We start from the raw sequence: 26,519 nt of genomic DNA, 5'->3' as shown, positions 1-26,519 counted from the left end.
CCCAAAGTGGGAATATAATTTGAATTAAATACAAATTGTCCCACCCACTCATCACAACCTCAGAGGTGGGGACCACATGGGAAAAGAAAATCCTGGAATGCTTTTACCCACCCTTTCCCCTCTCCTCATGGGCACTCAGCCTCTTGGTAGGTTTGGCATGGGGGGTGGCATGCCAAGGGAGTCTCCCTTGCTGATTGGCTGGATTGAAGGGTGCAGCAGAAGGCCGTTAGAACATAACGCAAGAATAGCCATATGGGATGAGACCAATGGTCCATCTAGTCCTGTATCCTGTCTACTGATGGTGTCCAGTGCCAAATGCTTCAGGGGGAGTGAACTTTGGCTCCCATGCCCCTGAGGGATGGCTGTCTGCCCTTCCTTGGGAACCATTCTTTATCTAGTAGTAATCTCTCTTCCCAACCCCATCATCTCCTTGGGATTATGGTTTGTGGGACTTGTTCTGGACAATCCTGCTATATACCTTTCTGGGGCCGGGACGGAATGTTTCCCTTTTTGCCAGATTAGCCTAAAGTAGGAGGATTTTTCTACTTTCCTTTCAGCAGTCCAGGGACCCAGTAAACAGGCTAGGATGGAAAGGAATCACCTTGTCACAGCTTGGCAAATTTCCATTGCAGTCACTCAGTAGGGGTCTGGACAAACCAGAACTGGAAGCAAGATTAGGGGAGAACATCGCCTAAAGCAGGTATAGATAGATTGAGTCTCCTAATGTCAAGTACGATAAGGGGCCAACTCCTTTGCTCTAAATACCTTCAACCCTTTTATGAAAGGTGGGTTGGTGGGGTCCCAGCAATAGTACTGGGACCCGGTTACATATTACTACTACAGATTACTGAAGGAAGATTGACCTACACTGGTGCCTGGTCCTGTCTTCCTGTGGTATCTGGGACAGTTAACTTGGCTGTCTAGTTCTGTGTACTGCCACATATTTGTCCTATGTACAGAGTTTGGATTGGAGGTCATAGGAATTTTACTTAAATAGTGATGGAAGAATAAGCTCTGAAATCCTGGATAGGCTGTCCATTAACTTTTTAATAATGCCCTACATTTTCAAAAGGGACTAGTATTTTTGGGTGACTGAAAATCAGGCCCCTTTAGGGTGTTACAGTTTTAGCTCTCAGAATCACCTGTCTTTTTTTGAAAATTTAGTTCAGTTTGTTTTAATCGAATAATCTCTGATAAAGGTCATGGGACCACTTTGGATCTTAGTACTAAATTATCCACAGAAATGAGATCTCTTTACTATCTTGAGCCTTAGACTCAGCCTTCCTCATTCAAGAAAACCCTGAGATATGATCAGATGCTTAAAGATTGAGTTCAATCATAGTTTTCTGTTTTTCATGGTTATGTTTTCTATTCTTGTATATCCTCTGTGTGGTTAATTATGTTCTAGCATCCACTTTACACAGTCTGTATGTATTTATTCGTTTGTTAATAAGAAAAGTGCCTCTAAAACAGCTTACATGAGCTAAATTGGGATGCCCTGCCTAAATACTTCAAATAAATACACAGACTCTAATATGGGCAAGTAGTGCTGAACTATAATTACCTGGGGCAGTGTGCCATAGAAATGTAACAAAATTCCAAAAAAGCTAATTTGGTTATTTTAATGCACGTCTGCATCCCATTCATTAGACTGACATATGACTAGTCATTAGTAACAGTTCATTTAAAAAACTAGGGTGGATAAAGGTTGATTAAAAATTAATGAGGCCCAACCTCATTGGCATGCCACGGCATTCAGGCTTGAACTTGTTGATGTTTAAGTCTGAGAATCTGAAAGAACAGTAGAATGTAAATACCATCTTGAGTTATTTTGCTGGGCACTTTGGAGGAGCATGAACTTTGAATGCTTTACCCTCCCACAGATCTCAGAGACAAATTAATAGATAACTAAGATATTTACTGAATAAATTGCAACACTACACTAACCATTATGCTGTGTGATTGTAGCATAAATACTTTGCTGTTAATCAGGCCAACACAGGGCTTCATCATATGAAATGCCAAGTGCCTTCAACTCTCTGTGAATTCAGTGGGTATTGGAAGGCACTTGGAACTTCAGAGAGTCAAGCTCTGAGCTACCTGCTAACTCATTGGCATCACTGTTTAGGTCTTCTGACTCTACTGTGGCCACAAGTATCCATAACATGTATGTAGCTCTCATTTAATAGAGGGAACTTGGAACGGTGGGTATAACTAGGATCCATTAGATCAAAATTTTTTCAAACAATACATTGTCCAATTTGATTCACTAGAACTAGAAAAGGAGTTTTACAGTCCCTCGTGTCACTTGTGTCACACAGGTGGAGACCTGTTAATCCCAGCTTGCTTGTTTGGTTTACGGTGAAGAAGTGTGTGTGTTGGTGGGGGATTTGGGGGAAGAGAGATGGGATTTGAGGAGAAAAGTGGATTGTGGAAATTTTTGCAAGTATAGTAAAGAAGAAAATTCAGTCCCATAAAACCAATATGCAAAAAAGGAAGAGATAATTTAGCTAGAAGGAGACTGGACTTCCACCCAAGCCCAGAATGTTCCCCCTAAATCTTAAATGTAAATCCAGAACTATAGAAATATTCCAGCAACAGCATTGCCACCTAACTACAGTGCCTCTCTTAATTTATTAGGGCGAAGTAGCCATGACAGCTCATGAGGTCTGAATTGCTGTTGGGATTATGGAATCAGAGTCCAAGCTGTCTTGAAATGAATAATGGCTGAATTTCAAAAGGTTCAGTTTGGAGAGAACTTGGTGAAATTCTGTGGTCTATTTTTGTGCAGAAGGTCAAACTAGATGATTGTGAGGCCCCTATGACCTTAAAATCTATAAACCAAGAACTCCAAGACTAGATATACCATAAGTGTTTTCTGTATGATGTTTCAATACCTTCACTGTTGTGGGTAAATGCAATGCAAAATGCAATGACCTTTCATTTGAGTAAGGTGAACTCTGTTGAATACATATCATACTCCATACTCTGCTCTTTCCTACAGGTCACTTTTGGGTGCAGCTAAAGATGTTGGTAATGCTCTATAAAGCCATAAATGGTCTGGGACCCAGTTATCTGACAAATCGCCCCTATGCCTGTGTCTCATCACAGTGGTTGTGTTCTGGTGGATGGCTGCTGTTTCAGGTAAAGGGTTGAACTCTAAGACAGAGGGAAGACTGTCATCTATGAGGGGCACATGTTTCTGGAGCCTTTTCCCTTGGCAGTTTTGCCAGAGGCAGTCTGGGGTTCTGGCTATACTGTGAGACCTGTCTGTTTGGTCAGAGTCTGAAAAACAGAGATACCAAGCAAGTGATTAACAAATATTAGCTAGTTATAAATGTCTGAAACAGTAGTCTGCACTTCTATATTGGTGGGGTTTTTAACAATCCCTATTAATGTATCTTCAGTACTCATCATTATTTCTTCAATATGTTTAACTTCACTTTAAATGTTCTACGAAACAGCTGAATGTAACCCAAAAGATAGCCGGAGAAATCTGTAGTGGCCATATGGTGTTATAAAATTACAAAAATGAGAGAGGGGGATGAGCCAATTCCAGTTGCCAAACTTAGTTCTTGCCTCTAATAAACACTGAACTATCTGGCATCTGCCATCCCTCAGGTAATACCATCAAGAGTGCAAGTAAATGTTCCCATTTAATTACATTGTTTATGTCTCAGAGGGTCCAGGGAAATCATGCAATGTTTATCTAGCTTCTCCATTAATAGTGAATTGGCCATATTTCCGAGATCTTCAGTCTTCTTTCCAATTTGTACTTTAATTAGGAAGAAGTCTCACTTATCTCACAGGATCCACATTCTGTATGCCTTCATAAAAGGGTTCCCTGATGTTTGTTGTCAATATGATCTTGATATTAGGTTTTCCACTTTCATCTCTCTCAAGCTAAATAGAGTGAAGGCTGGTCAGTGTTTTACATGGGGTGGGGAGGGAAACCCAGGTGAAGTACCTCTCCATGCATCTGAAGAAGTGTTTTTTTACCCATGAAAGCTTATGCCCAAATAAATCTGTTAGTCTTTAAGGTGCCACCGGATTCCTTGTTGGTTTTGTGGATACAGACTAACACAGCTACCACCTGATACTTCATATCTCTAAGGAAAAAATTCCTGGTTAAAATCTAGAATGCTACAGGAAGAGGATGCATTTACTCTCACAAATCCATAAGCCATGTAGGACTTGTTGGTTGTAAGTGTGGATACAACACAAACCCTACTGTTTTGAACTAAAAGGGAATCAGGATTAGTGTTAGTACTGAATGAGGGCTTATTTGACCAATCACTACCTCTAATGGAAAAGTCCAATTAAATTTAATAATGCTCTAGCCAACAGAGTTCCACAGAGATTTAATAAAGTTCTATATATGTTTAAAAGGATTTTATAGAAATTGCACACACACAACCTATAGAATTAAATTGAGACTGATACCCTTTCATCAAGATTTACTAACCAACCTATAGATATTATAATAGCAAATATTATCCCTGCTACACAGGAATAAAGATTATTATTTTCTGTTAAAGTCCATAGGACTTTTCCATAAGGAGATGCAGTCTCATTTGAGCAGATCTGACTGTGCCAAAAATCAACTAGGTTCGACACTTTCTATTGTTTGCTGACAAGCCTACAACCACTTGGATTAGGGCCTGTCGGCGTTCAATTCCAGATCGTTGGGTGGCACAGGATAAGCAGGATTTGGCAGCCTTAGTGAAAATTTGGATGTGGTTTATGGAGAACAATAAATATTTACATGCCCTCATGAGATTTCATGCTGAATTGTATCACTATAAATTGGAGCATCCATATGAAATGCTGGTTTGCTACCAAGTATTCCCATGCTACGATTTGGTTATTGGGTGATAATGATACCATTAATGTATTCTCACCACTGCACTGGATAATGATTTTGAAAGAAGCATTTTAGCATCAGAAAGATTTGAAAGACAAATCAAGGAAAAGGAGATAACTGTAGACAGACATGATAGCTACTGAAATTATCAGGAGGCCAAATCGCTGCGGAATCTAGTTGAGACACTAATTAAGACTATGCTGTTAGGATAATGGCTACATTCTGTTTATAATAAGAGCTCATCCTTTAGATACTATATGTATTTAAATTTAAAATCTTGATTTTAATTCTCTTCCTCCATTGCTACTGCTTCTACAGAGAGACCCACTGGTATTACTGAGTGAACAAGCTGAAATGCCAGGCTCCATGTCAGGGAAATGTACAGCCTTAGACCTGCTCTTTAGCTCTAACACTTTGTAGGAGATAATTAGGGTTAATTGTGCATGTCCCTTTTGGTATATGTCTCTGCAAATAAAGGCTAATCTATCAACAAGGCATTCCCTAGCAATGATCTTGAATGGAAATGAATTTTAATAGCATTAGGAAACATTTGGGACACGCTCTGGATCAACTTGGGAACTGACTCAAGAGCACAAGGAATTATATAGCATAAAGGAGGATTACTCGGATACTGTTGTACAGCTCACGTCACCTAAAAGTGGTAATACTTTGTAGTGAAGAATATGTCTGATCGGCAAGAACTCAGTGGAACTCAAGATAATTTTCCCTTCTGGTTAGGACAGTCACATGTTTAGGTAGCATGGACTGTATAGCACCTGAGACAAGACCTAGAAGGAAATATTCTGAGAAGATCTCAGAGCAGATTCTCAGTTGGTATAAATTGTCAGAGCTCCACTGAAGTCCTCTCACATATTTGACATTTCTTGCTTATGTGTGTAAAATGTATGATAAGGAGTTTACGAAAAGGGGGTCCTTAGGGTTGGATTTAATATTTAGGAATCCAGTATGCAGAACATCACCCTAAGAGAAGGCTACATGCTACATGACAAATATTTAGACTTAAATTCTGGAAAATGCAATAAATTTATATAGGTGGGGAGAAGGGGTGAAGTGGAAGGAAAAAGTTCCCTTTTCTACCTTCTGTGTTGTGAGGTGTGTAGCTTTTGACAGCTTTCCACTAATCTCTGAGATGGCTTCCCACATGAGATAGTCACAAGAGCATGAACATTACTCAAGTCAGCTGCTTCAGAACTACATATTTATTTGTTATAATTTAATTATCAAGAAGATAATCCTCATTTGCTGTTTGTTCACATAAGAAATTTAGAGCAGGCTGATGACTAAGTACAATCTTCATTACTTGTGTAAACTAGGTGGACTAAAGCTCTAGTCAAGGGCAGTAGTTTTTAACCTTTTTCATTTGCGGACCCCTACAAAATTTTGAATGGAGGTGCGGACCCTTTTGGAAATCTTAGACGTAGTCTATGAACCTCCAGGGGTCTGCAGACCACAGACTGAAAACCACTGTTCTATGTAACAACCACCTTTTGCGGACCTTTTAGACATAGACTGTGGACTCCCAGGTTGAAAACCACTGGTCTATGATAGGGAGTTTCTATGCCTGTTTGTTGGTGAATATGGGGAATAACGGTTACTTCATCAATATAAGCTATTTACCCAAACTCCAGATGGACAGAAGTTCCAGAGGAGAAGGTGCTTCAGACTCCTCCATTTATTAGTGAATGGGGGAAGCATAGCTACAGAGAGCTTCATTTGCATAAGTTATTTACCTAGAATTCCTCCAATGAATCCTTTGAGGAGCCAGCGTAACTGTACACAAACTCCGAACTGGTTGGGTAAGAGAACTGAACTGACGGTATATCTACACTAAGATGGGAGCATGCTTCCCATCTGGGGTAGAAAGATGCGCTAATCTGCTTAACCTAGCATGCTAAAAATAGCAGAATAACCAGGGGTAGTACAGATGGTGGTTCGGGTCACCTGCCCCAAAACATACCTAGGGGTTCGGGTGGGTTTGCACTCAGGTGGCTAGGCTGCAATGTTTAGCAACTAGCTTGAGCAGAGCTGAGAAGCATGCTCCCAGCTGCAGTTCAGTTGTGGCCTGAGAGAAAAGAGCTCCTTGTGGTGGCGACTCTGCTCAAAGGTCCTATATGCTGTTGGTTCTCCTACCCTGAGGATCCTGCTATGTTGAGAGCAGAGCACATCATGGTGAGAGATGACTCAGGCTGAGGATTTTGCTGTAAGAGTCAGTGCAGAGGTGGCTCTTTGATTGGAGACAATGCACAGATGACTCCATGACAGAGACAATAAACAGGCAGCTCTTCAGGTAGGTGCAATACCAAAAGGACTCTTCACTGAAGCCACAGGGGACATTAGCAGAGCTAAGTGAACTCTGGTGAGGCACCTTCCACCCAGCCACTAAATAAAACTAGAATCACTATAGCTGGGTTAGGACAGGACAGGACCAGGCAGCACTTCCCACGGGACTGGAGACAGGCCAGCCTAAGTGCACTTTGTGTCTTTAGATCTACACTACCCATTGACAGCAAACCAAGAGTTGGAATTTAGTGGAGGGGAAGTGACCTGGTAAAGAGACATTTACCTATTGGATGATCTCACTGGTGGGGGCGGGGACCGAGTTAATGGACTACTGCCAAAGTTACCATGGAGGTGTGTGTTTTATTGATCATTCCTTTAGGTATATTGTTGATGATGTGTTCCTTTTCCCCCAATACAATATTCTTTCTTGAACTTTTGAATGGGAAAGTATTGCCTATTAAGCGTGCCCTGGGGATGGTATTTGGTTATCCTAGAAATTCTGGGTGGAGGTTGGGCTGGTGATGGTTGGTTTGAAGAAGGACCTACAGCTTTTTGATCGCAATGGCATCTTGCAGAAGAGTTACACTTAGAAAAATAACATATGTATTTGTCATTTCGTGCCACACCAAATTAGATTTTATTCTTGCCCCTTGATCATCTCCTTTTATGCTAGCTTTTCAAATGAGCAACCGTAGACTTAATATTTAAACTAGAGAGGAAGGATAATATAGAGTGCATATTGTTTGGTATTTTTGTCTTCTTGTGATTCAGTCATAAATAATTCATTGTGCAGCATCAATGAAATAGGAAAGGATTCATTATTTCTTTGAGCCTGAACATAGCCAAATGTTACACTCCAAAATTAATTAAAAGCAGTTTAGATCAAACATCCTGTAGTGTATCTCGCTTAAACTGAACGTGTAAAGCTGCCAACATTTCAGGCTTTGAAACTCAAAGGATATTACAGGTATTACTTTTATAGATGCTCTGGATCCTGAAGAAGATAAGAGTGGCTTAGGATGGGCTTACCTTATTTGTGATGTTATAAACTGTTATAAACCAATTGTACAGGAAACTTATATTTATGTATCTACAAAGATGGGGGTTTAATTAACCTGAGGGTATTAGGACTCCTGCCCTGCTAAATTAAAAGGCATATGTTAATACAGAGTTGTTGTCATTTCTCAAGGCTTGAGGCTATAAACATACCCAGTTGTAAGTATCAGGTGTCAGAGTAGCAGCCGTTTTAGTCTGTATTCGCAAAAAGAACAGGAGTACTTGTGGCACCTTAGAGGCTAACAAATTTATTTGAGCATAAGCTTTCCTGAGCTACAGCTCACTTCATCAGATGCATCCACTAGCAGGGGCCTTTTGACGAGCAGGTAATCTTACATATTGTGCTATATTATATTGATTGGTTTATTTAAAAATGGAAGGGATCTAAATGTCTACAAGTTGGCCCCTGTGCCTGAGTGAAACTGGTGGCTAGATTGGGTATTTACAGTCCACTCTATGTAAGAGTCAGTGGATAACTGCACTGTCCCAGGACCGACACAGGGAAGGAATAGTCTCTCATGGGTATCTGTGGGTTCTAGCTATCTCAGCGAATGAATGGCTTGCATGCATACAGACATTGAGCAATAGTTGTAGCAATAGTTGGCTCCAAAATCTCAATGGTAGAATCCTGACTCCATTGATGACCATGGCAAAACTTTCCCACTGACTGTATTGGGGCCAGTATTTCATCACAGGTCTCTCACTGACATTGAAGGAGATCTTTCTTTTATGCTGGTAGAAGGAGTTTGTTGTTTGCAGACCACTACTAGTACCTTATGCTTCCTTACTAGTCCTAAAGAGATGGCATTATTTATCGTGATCTCATATTAAAGCTAAAGCTCTTCTCCCCAAATGCCAGGTTTTGAAAATGAGAGTCTCAAAGACTTAACAATAATTAGTCACTTCATTTTTAAAAAAATCAGGCCATGTGTTTACTTGAATCCAGCAAAACTACACCAGATTAACTATCTTCTTTTAAGTCAGCCAGCACAGATTCAATTTAAAGTCACTTGAGCAGATTGTTCCTAATGTATTTCTTCCTTGTACATCATTTTCTTTTGGTGGATTCTTGCCTGTCTGAATATAAGACAGATACGAAGTGCCAATAATCCAGCTGCCATTGAAGCCAATTCAAAGACTCCCATAGATTTCAGTGGGAGTTGGATCAAGTCCTATAGATGTGGTATAGGTTATGAAATACTGAAATGTTAATTTAGTTGGTAATGTTACTTTACATGATAAGACAGTGGGTGAAATCCTGGCCTCTATGAAGTAAATGGAGAAATCTCACTGACTTGACTAAGTTCAGGATTTCACCCAGTTATCCTTCTAAAGTAGTTTTACTGCAGGTGACTTACCTACATTTAAAAAAACCCAAATAGGCTTTGCCTTCTTTACTATCATCACACATTTTACCAATCCTTTCCCCTTTCTGCTGCTGATCAATGTTCCAGATTGCAGCTGCCTGCAGGTCATGACCATCTAATATTTATTTGGTAGCCTCTGTAAAACAAGTTGAAAAGGCATCATCTCACTGCATTATTGTAGCTAAAGCTATTTTTTGCCAGAGGTTTCCCTTTTATTTAGACCAAGGCATTAAGAATGTTCTCAGATGAGGCATTTATGGCTTCTTGTTTGCTGGATGAACCATGCAATACGGTTCTGCTCAAGCGTCGCTTTTCATCAAGTGCTACTTTTCTGTCCTAGTTACAGTACAGGCCCAGTTCCCTCCCTGCACTCCCCCGTCATCTTAGAAAATGTTTGAACATTATATGTAGGTGTATAGTATATGAGTGACAGGAGGGGTGTTCTAAAGGGAAAAGAGCGGAAACCTTTTTGAAACACTTAGCTTTTCTGTTGTTCATAATCAGTACAAAATAAACAGCTTAAAATAAAGGCAAAAATACTTATAGCTGTTTGTTTGCTGCAAAACAGGCTATTTGAAGAGTTTAATCAAAGTTGTTGTAACCCTCCTGGTAAACTCCATGTAGGCTTTTTGATCACCAAGGGTAGATACATATTTTTTAATATCTACCCAACATTTTATAAATAATAGTTAGACCTAGTCGTGTACTGAAGTTGTTGTGTGTTTGTTTAATTAGGAAGCTGAGTCAAGCTGGATCCTGTGGCAGATGTTGCCATGTGTAATATAATAAATAAAAGTCTTTATGAGACCTAGCAAGCAGCAGAGCTTTCAGTTAGCAGATGGCAAAATATTAAACTGGCAGTGCAATAATTTAGCTGACTGACTCAGCTGGACCTTGCCCAGGTTTAACACAAGCATGACTCAATTTCCTATATGAAATGTCGATCAGCCCTGGGTTCTTGCAATGGACATTAACCTTTTTTTTAATACCGTATGTGATTTTAAAAAAAGGGCTTTCCAATTAACTAGATATAGTTACCATATCACTCAATCTAGACTTGTGATATCTGCTGTGCGAGACTACAAAAATCTTTTAAAAAGAGGAATGTCTAAGAAACAAGATGTGCTTCTCCAACTCATGTACTAGCATTTAGTTTGGATTTACTCAGGAAACCTGTTATTACTGACCCCTCTTGAGCAAAGCAGGTGCTAAAGTGCTTTAGCCTTTCTAATGAATAGTTGTTGTTATGCTTTGTGGTGTTGCGCTGTTTAGGCATTGACCTTCCAGTGGAACTTCTAGGGGTAAGTGTATATGATGGAAAATAATATGAAAAAGCATCAGGACCAGTTCTAAATGAACCAAGGTGAAGTGGGAAAGTGAAATACTTCCTGTGACCTCCTTCACAAGGTATGTAGGCATGAAATATTTAACCCCCTACTTGCCAATGTAATTTGCAACTGGACATGGTAAACTGAGGAAACCTTTGTGGAAAAAATAATCAGTGCAAGTAAGTTCATGCCTTCATATTGTACGTTATGGGAGGTCATACACAGTTAATAAGGACAAAAATATTTGGGATTTTTGCCTGTGCCATTTTGTTCCTTATCCTCTTTGTTTTTGCTATGTTCTTTGAACAAGTGACTCATACTACTTATCGTGAACATGCTAAAGGTTCAGAAAATATTCTAAGTTGGGTTGAAAAAATAAATGAATAGTTAAAAAAACCATGTCTGTAAAAATACACACAATGGAGTTAAAATGCAGCTTGTAAAAGGGCAAGTTGATAAACATGACAATGCTATTTTAGTGAACTGGCAAAGACTGTTTAAAACCTCCAGTCCTCTGAGTAAAAAAAACAGATCCAATTTTTAAAGTATAGGCCTTCTCTAGGCAAAACATGTGACCTGAATTTCCTCCTGTTCTTTGAGATTTTTGAGGAAAAGTTGGGACACAAAGAATAGATTGAGGTTGAATGCTTTATATCCTCAGTGATTTTATCTTCTGTGGTGAAGCTCTTATCAAATATATAGCATCAAACCACTATAGGGTAAAGGAAAAAGATAACTAACTCATCTTCTTTAGAAAACACTTTCCCTACACATTAAGGAACTTGGGTTTATATCATTGTAGGTACATGTAGATTTTAATAATCAAAGGGCCTAATTTTGCTTTCAGTTGCTTCTTTGCGACCTCATGTACACAACAGAGGCCCCAATTTGTGGGTCTGGCTGAGCTGTGACTCAAACTGAAAACAAAAGTGACTTTACATCACTTGTTGTCCCTGGAGTCTGGGGCCAACCAGGGACAGATCTGGCCTACATTGTATGTTAGAGCAGCCCTTTGGCCACTCTAAGTAACACCTGGCTGCCTGTAGCCTAAAAGGGCCAGTCCAGCTGCTGGAAGAAGGCTTTCCAGCCATGTCCCTCTTTTCCTGGCCACACTCCCTTTGCTGGGACTGCAGTGAGGATGATGTAGAACCACTCTAGTGGCTTTAAGAAAAGGAGTACTTGTGGCATCTTAGAGACTAACAAATTTATTAGAGCATAAGCTTTCGTGAGCTACAGCTCACTTCATCGGATGCATTTGGTGGAAAAAAAAAACTTTGCATCACTTGGGGATGCTTCTTAACTGGGGAATTCCCAGATTGCTGACTAAACTGGTTTTCCACCAGTTTTGCATCCCCCATAGCATTGTAAAGCAAGCAGAACATAGCTAAGGAATTGGGGCCCAGAGTTTCCAGTTTGCATTTTGAGATTCATTAGAGCAAAAAGTGCTGTGTTAAAGTCAGGTTGTATTATTAGTATTGCAAAGATCAGTAGCTATCTTGTGTCAACAGAAAGCAGTGGGCTTTCGTTAGCCTTTGAGTTTTGTTGGCGGCAGGGCAGGAAAGATGAGTGCAAATCCCAAGTGTAGTTTTGTAAAATGATGATGTTTGCACAAATGACTCCCTCATTGTATCTTTAATGTATTCCTCTCCTGGGTGTTGCTAGAGAAAGATGGATAATAATGGTTGCAAGTAATTATAAACAATAGATTGATGTGTGTGGTGTGGTGTCCTGTGAAGAAGACAATACCTTGGCAAAAGTCCTGTGTTTGCAGAAAAGGCAATGACCACACCCTAATAAATATTCTTTTTATGACATAAACTGAACATTTTGGTAGCTAATATAAGACGTGGATAGTAAAAACCTTCCACCAATCCAAAAACATCTGGCATGAGAGTTCTGTTTGGAATGATACAATTGAATGGAAACACTCTGAATGTCAGAGTACTTCAGAATCACTTTTTATTGAATTGGCACTACAAATAGAGGAAGCAAGCAATTCGGAATGAGCCTTCAAAGCCCTGCCCACACTCTTCTGTATTTTGTTTAGTCAGTCATACACTGCTAAGAAAACATCACATTTAAAACTGAAATGCATGTCAATGCATGTCAGGTTTTCTAAAAAGAAAAGTATATAAATCATATGATATAAGCGCCTGGAGAAGGCATTGCTGGAATGTGCTGTGTTGGTGGATGTTCCTTTGTGGCCCATTTCCATCTGGCAGAGTTTAGAGCAGCCTAAGACTGCTCTGAACTGCTTGGTTCAATGCAAAACTGCTTTCAGAACCAGAGAACTGTATAACTCTCTTCCTGACAGCCCCTATGTCATTCTCCCCTGCGGCTGTCCACAGCCTAGAGGCTGAATACAGCATAGAATATGGATTGATCTGTTTTTTCAGTGAAATGCTTATTAGCTGGGGTGAGGTTTAAAATTGTGTGGTGCTGCATGCTTTTTTATGTTCAATTTGCCCAAAAGCCAGCCCTCATACGAGGGATCAGATTTTCAAAATCATTCAGAACTGGCATAAGTCTGCTCCCATTGAGTGGTAAAATTCGCACTGACTTCAGTGGGAACATAGCTGAGTCCGTGCTGAGTGCTTTTGAAAATCAGACCAAAAATTCCCACTCTTGAATAGTTAGTACTGAAGCTTCCTGCTGAGGTTGGGAATACCTTTTCCAGGCCATCCTTGAAATACTGTTTCCAGTCTGCTGTGGCTTGTACCGTACTTCTTAAATTCTGAGTGGTACAATGGACACAAAGATAGTTAACATTGATTCTTTGTCCCCTGAAGGACTGTGGAAATTATATTTTTTGTAACATTGCACAAAAAATGATGTGTCAGGAGAGTAATTTAAAGCATTTAAAGATGGCTTAAAGAGAAACTTCTTTGTGAGAAAATTGAGTAAAATGCTGGTGACAGACAAGCAGAGTCCCTGGATATGTGCATCAATTTCTGCCACTGGCAGATCTTGTGTGCATAATAAAACTAAACTGCAGAGGCCAGCATGAGATTGAAACCACACTTATTGTCACACACCTTTATGGGATGGTAATATCTACTAGCAAAGGTGACACAACTATCTGCCAGACACAAAAATGAGCTCTCCCACACTGCAAGATGAGCAAAGAGGGGGAATCAATAAATCATAAAGTTAGTTGAGACTTTATTTATCTTTCATGGTGTTCCTTCATTCCAACCCAGAATCCCTCAGGACACTAATTCATTTATTGCATTTGATCATTATGAAAACACATCAAGGCTAGCAGGCGGTGTGAATTTAGGTAAGCAGAGACAATGTATATCATTCATTAAACAGGCTTTTGGATGAGTCAATTCAAAACTTGGTCACAATTTGGTGTAATCTATTGGGTTATAACTCTGCTTCTGAATTGTATATTGCTCATCCAAAGAAAGGTTTTAAGTAATATGCCTTTACACGGAGTAAAGAATTCTGTTGATGTCAAAGCAACAATCATTTTATTTTGGAAACTTAGAGTAACGGGTAGTAAAAATAAGATATGAGGCTATTTTCTCTGTCATAATATCACTTTTAGTCATTAATGTCTACATATAGGTTCTGTATAGTTAACCGAAGAATTTAATTTAGGGCCCAGAAAGCAAGGAGGTATCAGTAATATTTTCATTGTTTGCCTTTACATCCTTTTAAAGATCCCTAAGTATGTTATGGTTTACATATAGGGCTTACTTCACCTGCCATTGAAATGAAGCCATCTTGGTTTCAAGGGGCACAACAGCACAAGCATAACTATTTAGGACTGGAAGTGAAGATGAATGTATCTATTTGAAACTTCAGAGGAAATGTGGCCTGAATTATCTCAGTGTGAAGCAGAGATACTGGGCCCCTCTTCAGATAACAAATAACCCTCTGTAATTAGCTTAACTCCCAATATTGGATTATTTACAGTCTATTTCATGCTTTTAGAAAAGAAAGGCAAAAGTAATTACCTAATCCCAAGATTTACATTTTTAGCTGCAAGTGGCTTTAAGCTAAAGGCTGCCTTCAAACCCTAAAATGAATACATCATGCAAAATTAATGCTGAATATACTGCTGAAGAAATTATTGAAGTGTGTTCTTCCTCCAGTGAGTTGTGTTTTGTTTTGTTTTTGACAGTTGCAATGAAAACGTCTTTCAGATACTGGAAACAGGTGTCGCAAGAATATGAAGCAGAGAGATCAGGAGAGAATGGACTTTCACCTCCTTCCTTCAGAAAATGTGACTTGTGGTGCATAATACTGCTGTCTATTAAAAAAAATCAGAATGAGGGATTTCTCTCTTTAAAATAATCAACATGGGAAATTGGAACTTTCATTACAGAAATTGGGATGTGATTGTTCCGATGAAGTAATTGGGAACAGGATTAGCCCTTTAAGAAGTGAGAAAACTTAGAACAAATATTCCTTTCCTAAAAGAGTAACAAATATAAATAAAAGTAGTTTTAGAGACCACTGATTTTGAAGCAGCATTCTCCCTTGAGGAAAACGGAGATTGCTACTCAAAACTGATGGTGCAAAAGCAAACTAATTTTAAAGTAGTAGGACAGACTTCCCTGACATGGCCATCATCCAGAGAAATGGCTAAAACTTAAATGAACCCTACAGGCCATCCTTTAAGACATCAGTGAATAATGATGTAAAAGGAAATCTATGACAGAACACCAGCTGAATATTTTGGTAATCCCAATAGTGTCAAGAGGATACTAGATTGTTGTGTACTATTGTCTTCATTTTGTGACACCACTGACCACTTGTCAGAAGCAATGGATTATCCGTTCTTTCTCCTCTTCTTCAATCCTTATTTCCCTTCTTCTCTGTTGCTACTTTTGCTCTGTCTCTCTCCTCCGTTTAGGTTTAATGAGGCCCCAATTCAGCAAAGCACTTGCATACACCCTTGCATCCATCCTTCTCCAGCAAAGCATAAAAGTAAGCACACATGTGGCAGCCTCATTCTTGCCTGTCACTCCAGGGACTGATCTGGGGACCTCTAGAGCTAAAAGCCTTGAGGTGCTACAGCAGGAGCTGAAGAGCCAAGTCTTAAGGGCTGGGGGTTGTGGCAACTCGTATCCTCAGTGGATCAGCACAGAGAGGGTCACACTGGTGAGTACATGTTACATATTTTACTACTTACAGGTGCAATCACTCAGGCTCAAATTCAGCAAATAAATACAGTTGTCATTAGCAAATTGTTTATTTTTAAAACTTTGCAAGAATGGTAAAGTATAGAACTCATCAATATTTCTCTATTTAAATCAGTAGGAGATGTGTGGCTACAGCTCTGTTTGGCTTTTAAAACGTTTTCTCCTCTTAGCGGACGTGACTTTTTTCCAGAACTTTGTGAAGATGTGTATAGAATGTAGTATAAGAGTAGGTTTCTTTAGCATACAGTGTTCTGCATTCTGCATTCAAGCTGAAAATATTTGCCCAGGTGAGTGTTTTTTTTTTTTTTTTTTTTTAAATAATGCTAACGCTAATCAGGAACGCACTATGCGACAAGCATTAGATGTGCTTATATGGGGTCAGATCATGCACCTACTGACTTCAAAGGAAACAGAATAATGTCCATAGGTAGTTTAAATTTGCAGTAGTTTGCTGAGCATTTATCAAAAACAGCCAACTTCAACAATGCAGTATTTCCAGCAGTAGATTTCCACACGCTTTTAGGCCAGTGCCACAGAGTGGATTATACCAAGGCATAGCATATCGCAGGCCTGTCCACTGCACCAAGGAGACACGCACAGGCCAGTTGAAATTGCAACAGTCTGGCTTTTGTCATCATTTTCAGTGTTAGCCAACTGTCCAGCTCACGTACCCTCTCTGGAAGGCCATTATTTGTGAACACAGGTTTGCCTGTACCATGGACTGGACATTAATATGCTGTGTGGCCCTGAATTTTCAGAAGTGCTGAGCAGCCACAGCTCCAGCTGAAGTCCATAGGAGCCCAGCAGCTCTAAAAATTGGGACCACACAGGATAGAGGATGAAGAGTTCTTCTCTACATGGACTCCTGTCCGCATCTAGGAAGAAGTGACAGAAGCGCTGGGTGCAGTGTGACAGCTCTCTTAGATGTGAGCAAGGTTCCATCCAGATGTCCTGAGGAGAGGGAGCGGAGAAAGACAGAAGAGGCTGGGAGAGAGAAGTAGGCAAAGCATAACACAGTTGGAAAGAATAGGTCCTTTATGTCTAGTACTTTAGATGCAGAATCTACATCGCACACTAATACTTCTGCAAAAGTCTGTCTTCTAGACCCTTGTTAGAGGATTTGATAATCTTTATAGTGAGATGATGGGTGATCCAGATAGTCATATGCAGGGTGGATGCAGACTATAGGTTGTTGATAAAGTGACCTCTGCTTTAGCATAAAGGATTCTACAGCTGCAGCATTTTAAACCATCATTTGGGCAGTGACTAGGACAATTTTCTTCAGGGGTATTTTTTCCCCCTCCTTATCACTACTTAATATTTAGTTCTCCATAGGAACCTCAGCATCAACAGTAAGCAATGTATCAATTCTGGGACACCACTGACTTCCATCTGTCCCAGGAGCTGTAAACTGTTCACAGATTGCTCCTGGCGCTTTGCCACATAATTAGGTGAGGTGAGTTTCTAGAATGACAAACCATTTCATTTTATCACTATGCAGGTCATGTACTGTTTGGCATGAGGCACAGAATCACTGATGTGGTCAGCACATTCCCAGGATTATGTTAAGATTGATTTACACACACTCGCAAATGGCTGTGAAGTAGCCTGTTTTTGACTGAGTGAAGGCACAGAGGCTGGCTCCTACTAACGTAGGACAAAAATGTAAATGTGTTTTTTCTTTTAAAATGTCTTGATATTTTCTTTTGGGCCTGAAGAGGAAGATATTTAAGCCTGGATTCTCCCTTGAATTCAACTAAGGGTGTTTGCAGAAGGAACACTCACTTCTCCAGGCAAGTGTATAAGGTCAGGAACAGGTCAGCTTGGACTTTGTTCCAGGTTTCTGCTATGCTACACTATCCTTTCACAACTCCCTTCCTGCTCCTAGCTGCTGTTGCATGCAATGCATGCCTGCATTCACTAGGATATTCTCCTAATGGGAAATAAGCTAATTCTCCCCTTTGGGGGCTAAGACCATCACCAGAGGTTGCTCTCCATTTAAAAAGGCACATATTAGAGTGTAACTTACCTTAGCTCTACTTCGGCTCATTATTAGAAGGCACGTTTTAAAGTGCTCCTCGGTGGTATTGCTGTGGCTAGCAGCCTGGTGAATGAGGTCCTGCTACTGCTGCTTTATATCCACCTACAGGAATGTGCACATACAGCATGCTCAGTGCTTAAGGGCACTTTAGAAAGTATCCTTTATTGCTCTGCTGTGGTTCCTGGGCTATTCAGTGAAGTGCTGCTTTGAAACCCCTGCTGGAAAATGCATGATACTGTTTGGAGCACCGAACTATTGTATTACAGGGATAATCTGGAAGAGCTTTTCTCACATTATTACCGCGGTGAGTGGCACCTTTAGTTTACTCTGCATGTTTTGAAGTGGAAAGGGGCTTATTGTATTAATTTTAGATGGAAATACAGGCCTACAGAGTCAAAAGTGTTAACAGGACCCTGAAACTGTCCAACGTTAAACAGTTTTAAACACGGTTCAGGGTTTGGTATACAGAGACCTCAGCCTGTGTAGTGCCATGGCAGACACTCCATTAAAACCCTTATTAACCTTTTATTAGAGCAGGGGTTCCCAAACTTGGTTCACAGCTTGTTCAGAGTAAGCCCCTGGTGGACTGAGATGCCATTCCCGGCCAATGGGAAGTGGTGCCGCTTCCCGCAGCTCCCATTGGCCGGGAACAGCGAATCGTTGCCACTGGGAACTGCAAGCGGCCGTACCTGCGGATGCTCAGGTAAACAAAGCATCTCGCGGCCCACCAGGGGCTTACCCTGAACAAGCCACAAACCAAGTTTGGGAACCCTTGTATTAAAGATGCAGAAAAATAAGGTAAAATAGAGCATTTGAAATGTAAAGTGTTAAGTAAGGCTTTCATTTTAACAACAGTCCTTGTACCCATTCCCTTTAGCTGGAAAGATCCCTTCTCCCCTTCTGGCAATCTCTTAAATGGTATTTAAGATGGTACCAACTGTCCTGTGGGGGCGAGGGAGAAATAGAAGAAGTTAGTTGAGACAGTCTGGAGCTGTTGCTGCTGCTGCTGTTAAAGTCCAGTTCCGTTTCCTAGAAGACACAATTGAGCGTTCTCTCTCTCTCTCTCTCTCTCTCTCTCTCTCTCTCTCAGGTGCTTGACTGACTGATTCTTGCTCGCATGCTCAAGGTCTAACTGATCGCCATTTGTAGGTCCTGGAAGGAATTTTCCCCCCAAGTAAGACTGGCAATGTCCTTGGAGGTGTTTTGCCTTCCTCTGTAGTGTGAGGGTATGGATCACTTGCCAGGATTATCTGGGTATATCTCATTTAACCATCTCCCTTCTATTGCACAGGGCCTTGGGCACTGGTGCACCATGGTCCCTCCTCATTGGCCTAATTTCGGTGGTTGGGTTTTGTGTGCCGGCGCTGGTTAGCATTGAGACAGGTGGGAGGGATGATCTGGTGGCCCCTTCTGGCCTTAAAGTCTGACTCAAAACAAGAGAAACACACACCAAAGGGAAAGGAAAGAACAACAAAAATAGAGCTTCTGTCTCTGGTTTTGATTTTCATTTGCAACCTTGCTGCTGTGAAAAAACAGGCACAGCAGACTCTGAGACCTGGCAAACTTATGCCAGCATCAGGCTATTTAGAGCATTACTTTTTAACTGCTTCTTTCTGGCCACAGGCTCACAGTAATGTTGCAAAATATATAGTTTTGGTTGGCTTTGCAAGATTCTTATTAGACAGAAGGCAAAAGGAGAAGGACAGGAAAGCAAAGACAAAAGGTAGAGCAGGTAAAGGAATCACTGCGGAGCGAGGGAGGGAGAGACAGTCTCACATCCCAGGTGGTGGTTGGGATTTAGATGGAGCCAGTGTTGGTGGCAATGGGTACCTCTCTCTGGCCCAGTCCAATCCAGGACATCTTTCAGGATCAGGATGAAGAAGCCACAATGGTATCATGCTAGATTCTGGTATCCCAGAAGATGGTGGCTGATGGTGGGGCTTGCTCCTTCCCCTTTTATCTTTCAGTCAGTCTGCATTGTGGTTGCTTCCTCCTTATTTCCCCCCAAAAGTATTTTCTTTTAAGAACCCCACAAGGAAGGATGGGAGGAACAGCCTATCCCCTCGTTATTTTGTCCACCAGTTAGGCCTAATTTTTGACATACCAATTTTGGTTCATTAATTTCCAGACCCAAACCTATCCTGCAGCCTATGTCCACTCATCCAATGTGCTTCCATCTGGAGATGGTCCCGGCAAGTGTGAATGTCCAAACTCCGCACGTACCATTTATGCCTGGGGCATGGGCCATGCTGCCAATTCTGTGGAACTGGCCTTGGAGAAACTCATTTTCAAAGTGGAACCCTGCTGTGTCATTGACATCAGAGCCATTTGCCATTGACATCACTGAGAGAAGGACTGTGCCTTAAATTGATCTGTCTTTTTCCTTTGAAGTTACCCTTTCTATGATACGAGCTTTTAATAAACTGCGGCAGGTCCTGGACGTTAACTTAGCCTGACCAATGGAAAGTCCCTACGACAAAACAAGCAGGCATAGGAGCTAGCACTCTGAACCCCATGATTTGGTCATCTGGCTATTGAGGGGAAGGACATTGTCAGGAGAGAGGTCCCTGTTACTCCAGCAGAGCCTAAGCCCTGATCTTTTTTTTCAGTCCTGATGGTTCATCTAAATGCTGGGATTGGGGAAGGGAATCTTTAATGTGCTTTGTATTGTGTTTTTGTGAAATCTTGGATGTGCAGTTAGAGTGGATTGGGGAACACATCACAAAAATCGAGTATTTTGTCCTGTGCAGAGAGGATCATAGACATCCATGCATGAGTAATACTGTGTGTGTGTGTAAGAGAGGACAAATGGATCACTCTAATTCTTGCCTATCAGTCCTCATCCTCAAAAGAAACCTGCAAAACACTTTCAAAAGATGAGCCTGGGAGCTTAAATTCATAACTCTGCTAGCCACTAAAAATCATGGACTGAACAGAGACTCTGGATTTATGGCTTATTACAAAATCTGTAACCCAGAACTTTGTTCTATGACTGCAGAGGTGTTAACGGGCCACTCGACCTTCAATGATCCCTTAGATTATGTGCTAACTACTTATGCTGAACAATCTGTTCCACCTTGTATTTAGCTGTGACTTTGGAGTACTTTTCCTAGATCTGAAGAAGAGCTCTGTGTGGCTGGAAAGCTTGCCTCTCTCACCAATAGTTGGTCCAATAAGAGATATTACCTCACCTCACCCACTTCGTTTCTCCAGCAAACAACTTTGTCATTTCAGGTTCCTGACTAGTTGGGAAGGGAGTGTTACATATTTGGAGTGATAGGATAATGGGATGTGGGGTCACATAAACCAGCATATGCTCATCTCATGAGCTTTTAGAGCAAACAAGATGCATCTGTAATCATCTGTGTGCCTGTCTGCCTCTCTTTGTGCAGTGCCAAGTACGTCGTCAATATTTAACAACAATAAATAACAATAACTTAGCTGCGTAGGAAGCTTCAGGACGACAGAAAAATAAACAGGAACATTATTTTTTTAAAATTCACTAGAGTTAATAAAACCCTCCCTACCCCAACACCCCTTCCTCTGCCTTTTGTGGTCATAGGGTTTTCCCCAAATCCCACGGAGGTCATGGGAATCTTAACATTTGATTTCAGTGGCCTTTGGATCAGGTCCACACTGCACTTCTGGGTTTTGAAGGCTTTACTGGCTACAACTATGAGATGAATAGTGTGTATCTGTGTAATGCACAGCAAATAACACAGCACATCCATATTTTCTGTGCATTGGGCAGGGATTTTTCACTTCCTACATCATTTTTAGCTGCTGCAGCGATTTCACAAAGTCAATCCATATCCATTAATACACAGAGAAAGTGGCGGAGAAATATACATTTGTGGTATGGGTATTTTTCTGAGAATTCTTTCTAAGCATTAACATATTGGGTACGGGCGTCATCCTACTGCGATATCACAAACTACACCTAATCCTACAGAGCCAAATCTCCATTATGTTAAATTAGGATAAACAGATCTTTGTTGGCTTTTTGTCATGATCTGCCTAGCAGCTGATTTGTGGGGTTCCCCTCCCCCGCATCAAACTGCATTGATGAGATCTGTGCATCATGCTGCATTGATTTAAGGTAACATAATTTCATTATTAAAATTATTCATTTAATTGTATCTGAACCTTTATAGGTTCAGACAAGGACCTTCCCTGCTCTTTCCAACTTTCAGCATAGTCATATTCACGCCCAAGATCTCCAATAACGTCTTGGCCTCTCTTTGCTCCCTGTGACAGTCCAGTATTCTTGCAGCTTCCCCTGCCTAGAGATTCCAACATGGCCCCAGCTCCTCGCAGCCCACAACTCCATAACCCAGGTGATAAATTGTGTCTTTTCACCTTAAGCAAGGATCCTGCAAACTTTTACACATTGGTGGGATCCCTGCACCTGAGTGGAGAGGAACCGAATGAAGTTAATGGGTCTCCATGTGGAGGCAGTATTCCACGCATGCAGATGAGTTAGTAGGATCAAGGCCTAAACCTCCTGCATTTTTATATCATGGTAAAAGGTCCCCCCCACCACCCCCGGACACCAGATTGCTTCTTGCTTTCACAAATCCGTTGTCAGTAAACAGTGTCTTGGTACAAATGGTGAACTTGAATATCACAAAAATCTCACATTTTAAAATCATGAAAATGTATTGTTTTGTTTTTACCACAAAACTAAACAACACCACTTAAGAATTTTTTTCTTGTAAATGAGTGTACATTCATTTCCTACCTTGAGAGCTGGAGACTGTTTTTCTCAGGAAAAAGATGTTGGGATATGGATCCTTCTCATTTAAAGGGGAAATAGTAACCGCTTCCCAGCTTTTGATCTGCAGTGATGGCAGGATATTCTTTGCTGCCAACAAACTGTATTCAGACTGTGCTACTCAAAATACCACAGTGTATTTGTGATTATGTGAACATTCGCTTTCATCCAGGAGGAGGATCCAGAGATCCCAAACAGTGGGGATGAAATCCTGGCACCAGACTTCTGACTCAGATCCTTGGCTTGACCTAAGTCCACATTGCAAAGTGACAGGGCTTGGACCCATGTCACAGCAGGACACAGGCTCTGATGTTCCCCTAGCAGGTCCTAGGACCTGGGTCCTGTGTGCTTGCTGATGTAAGTCAGACTGGTTTGTGTGTGGACGGAAGGAGGGCTTCGGCTCAAACCTGAGTCAGAGCTCAGGCTTAGGCTGTAGTGTAAACATAGCCTATGTCAGCATAACATATGTCACTTGGGTGTGAATAAACTACCCCTGTGAGTGACATAAGTGCTCATATGCACAGCGCTGTGTTGGCAGGAGAGCTGCTGTACATATAGACGTGGTCTTAGCGTCCAGTTTAGATATGCCCCCAGTCCCACTGCGATTCAGGTCCAAGCCCTGTTATTTTGCAGTGTGGATGCAGCTCAAGCCACAGACCCAAGTCAGAAGGTCTGCGTAGTGCTGTATGGATGCATTTGCTCGGCTGTGAGACCCAGGACCAGCCATTGTGAACCCAGGTCCACAATGCAGTGTGGACGTTCAAGCACGGGCTTGGAAACAGAGTCCACAAACCTGGGTCCCAGAAACTTGGGCTTAGTGTGCAGTGTTGACAAACCCTAAGTGGGCTACAGAAGGGTGTGTGTGTGTGTGTTTCCTTACTCCCTCCCTCATGTCTGCATAAGAGCTAGCCACAATTTTCCCCCAGTGAGCTTGTCTGACTGTTTCTGTTTCAGCGTGTTCGTTCCTCCCAATGCAAGGTGGGTGGGGTGGCTTACATGCCTACTGTGGGTGATAAGCAATGCCAGGACCCTTATGCAGGGTCTCTGAACTAAGATGGATTTCACCTGTTTTGAGTGATGTGAGATTAACATGCAGAAATGGACTAGCCTTTTTTTAAATAAAATGAATGAAAAATAATGATGAAGAATGACAGAGATGGGATAATTGGGGGTGGGGGGGGAAGAGGTGGTGGTGGGGAAAGTTCAGTGAAGACAGAAACCAAATCGAAAATGGAGGAGTGAGGCCTCCAGTCTCCCAAATGCGAGCAGCGTTTAGTTCCGTAAGCCACAAGAATGTATTTGTCACCTGCTCATTTGATAGGTATATATGAGCTTTACAGTTACCCCTGTGCAGAGGGCAAGGACAATGGCTATGTACCATGTGAGTTCTTATGTGCTACTGTGACAAAGTTCCTGCTCTACCTTGGTGGGTCTTGCGCTTATTGGCGGACTTGCTCGCCTTGGAGCTTCATGGCAGCCCTCAACTTGGCCGTTTTTCTGAACCCACAGTCCAGGTCGACGACTCCTGTGTCTGACCAGGAGTTGGGAGAATTTGGGGGGAACCCGGGCCTGCCCTCTACTCCGGGTTCCAGCCCAGGGCCCTGTGGAATGCAGCTGTCTAGAGTACCTCCTGGAACAGCTGTGCGACAGCTACAACTCCCTGGGCTACTTCCCCATGGCCTCCTCCCAACACCTTCTTTATCCTCACCATAGCACCTTCCTCCTGGTTTCTGATAATGCTTGTACACCTCAGTCCTCCAACAATCCGCGTTCTCACTCTCAGCTCCTAGTGCATCTTGCTCCCAACTCCTCACACGCACACCACAAACTGAAGTGAGCTCCTTTTTAAAACCCAGGTGCCCTGATTAGCCTTCCTTACTTGATTCTAGCAGCTTCTTGATTGGCTGCAGGTGTTCTAATCAGCCTGTCTTAATTGTCTCCAGAAGGTTCCTGATTGTTCTGGAACCTTCCCTGTTACCTTACCCTGGGAAAAGGGACCTACTTAGCCTGGGGCTAATATATCTGCCTTCTATTACTCTCCTATAGCCATCTGGCCTGACCCTGTCGCAGTACATAGACCTTGCACTTCCCTCTGGGTGTTTGTAATCAACAGGATGGTGGTTTCCTCTGTGTGGGGGAGAGGGATGGGAAGCAAAGACCAAAGAAAATATAAGCAGGAGGAAATATTTTTTTAAAAATAGGCCAGATTCATTCCTGATGTAACTCCGTTGATTCCAGTAGAGCTACAGCCATGATGAATCAACCCAATGGCTTTGAACCCAATATGAACTGCAGTGCATTCATGAGAAAAGTGACTGAGTGGGTGCTCCTGCAGTGATCTCAGCATCTAGATGGCACTCTTACAACACTCATTTGCTACCACATCAAGCTCGGTAATGGCTGGTGCAATGTTCAGCAGAAAAGAAAATGCTAAAGGCAAGTACTTACTACTTGGTAAACAACCTAATCTTTTATCAAACAATTTATTTTATGTAAAGGAAGGATTTTAGTTGGCAAAACTAATCTGCCTTGTCTAAACCCTCATTTTTATCTTTGAAGTCCAAGAAAGTACCCAATTTGTAGTATTTAGTAGATAGGATTTGGAATGATCAACCTAGCAATCTTGGATTTTGAGTTTCTGGTCACGTTTCTGTGAAATAAATCAGTATGAGAAGCTGACATTTTTGACAGGGTATTTGCTTTTCTTTTTCTTAAATGCCCAAAATATTTATGCTTGGAAAAGTATATATGTTACATTTATGAGAAGACTGTAGCATGATTGTAATATTTTCTTAGTTTTTCCTCCGAGTAAATGACTGAAACCCCCCACAGTTGAACAACCTTTTATATATATTTTCTGGCTTCAATATTGACTGTTAAACTGTTCCACACAGCCGCTAGGTATCTGGTTCTATCAGGGGTAGAAATCAATGATATGAGGGAAGGGATTTAATAAGAGATGCCAATATCACTTTGAGACATGCTGCCAGGCTTTCATTTGTAATTATTGCTGAGATTGACACCCTGTGGAACTCTGTTTTTTATGGAGCATTGGGGGCTTGGTTTTCAAAGATGCTGACCACTAGCAGCTTCCATTGACTTAATTTTGAGCAGGGATGCCTAGCATTCTGAAAGTCAGGCCTGAAGTACCATCTTCTTCCCCCCCCCATTTAGACATTTTTGCAGTTAGACTTTTGGTTATAGAACAAACTCTCAAGAGTTGGGATTAGAGATAGGTGAGTTAGAAGCGTTGGAGGCCCCCCCACACGTATCCCTCTACTTATGGACACAATGGCATTTTCTTTTAAAATATCAACTGTACAAGGTAAATCTGAATGCAGAAAACTTTACCTTTATACAAGCAGAAGGCTTATGGCCACTGACCCAGGTTTCATTGACCTTAACAGTATTAGAGGATAATCTTTAAAGAGGGATTGATCCTGAATATGTTCTCCAGTGTACAGGTGAGACATTCAGGTGACCATATACCAGAGTGTGTGAACCACTTTCTTATGCTGGTGAGCTGTGATTCTCAGAAGTAGTCAACGGGACTACTCATGTGAGTAAGGGGTTCTGTTTCCTAAGGGAACATAACTGCTTCCAACAGAAAGTTATCAACCTTGCTTCAAATA

Source organism: Dermochelys coriacea, chromosome 10 (genome assembly GCF_009764565.3).
Source record: "Dermochelys coriacea isolate rDerCor1 chromosome 10, rDerCor1.pri.v4, whole genome shotgun sequence".
NCBI lineage: Eukaryota > Metazoa > Chordata > Testudines > Dermochelyidae > Dermochelys > Dermochelys coriacea.
The sequence above is the reverse complement of the archived record's forward strand: the minus strand, read 5'-3'. Positions refer to the sequence as shown.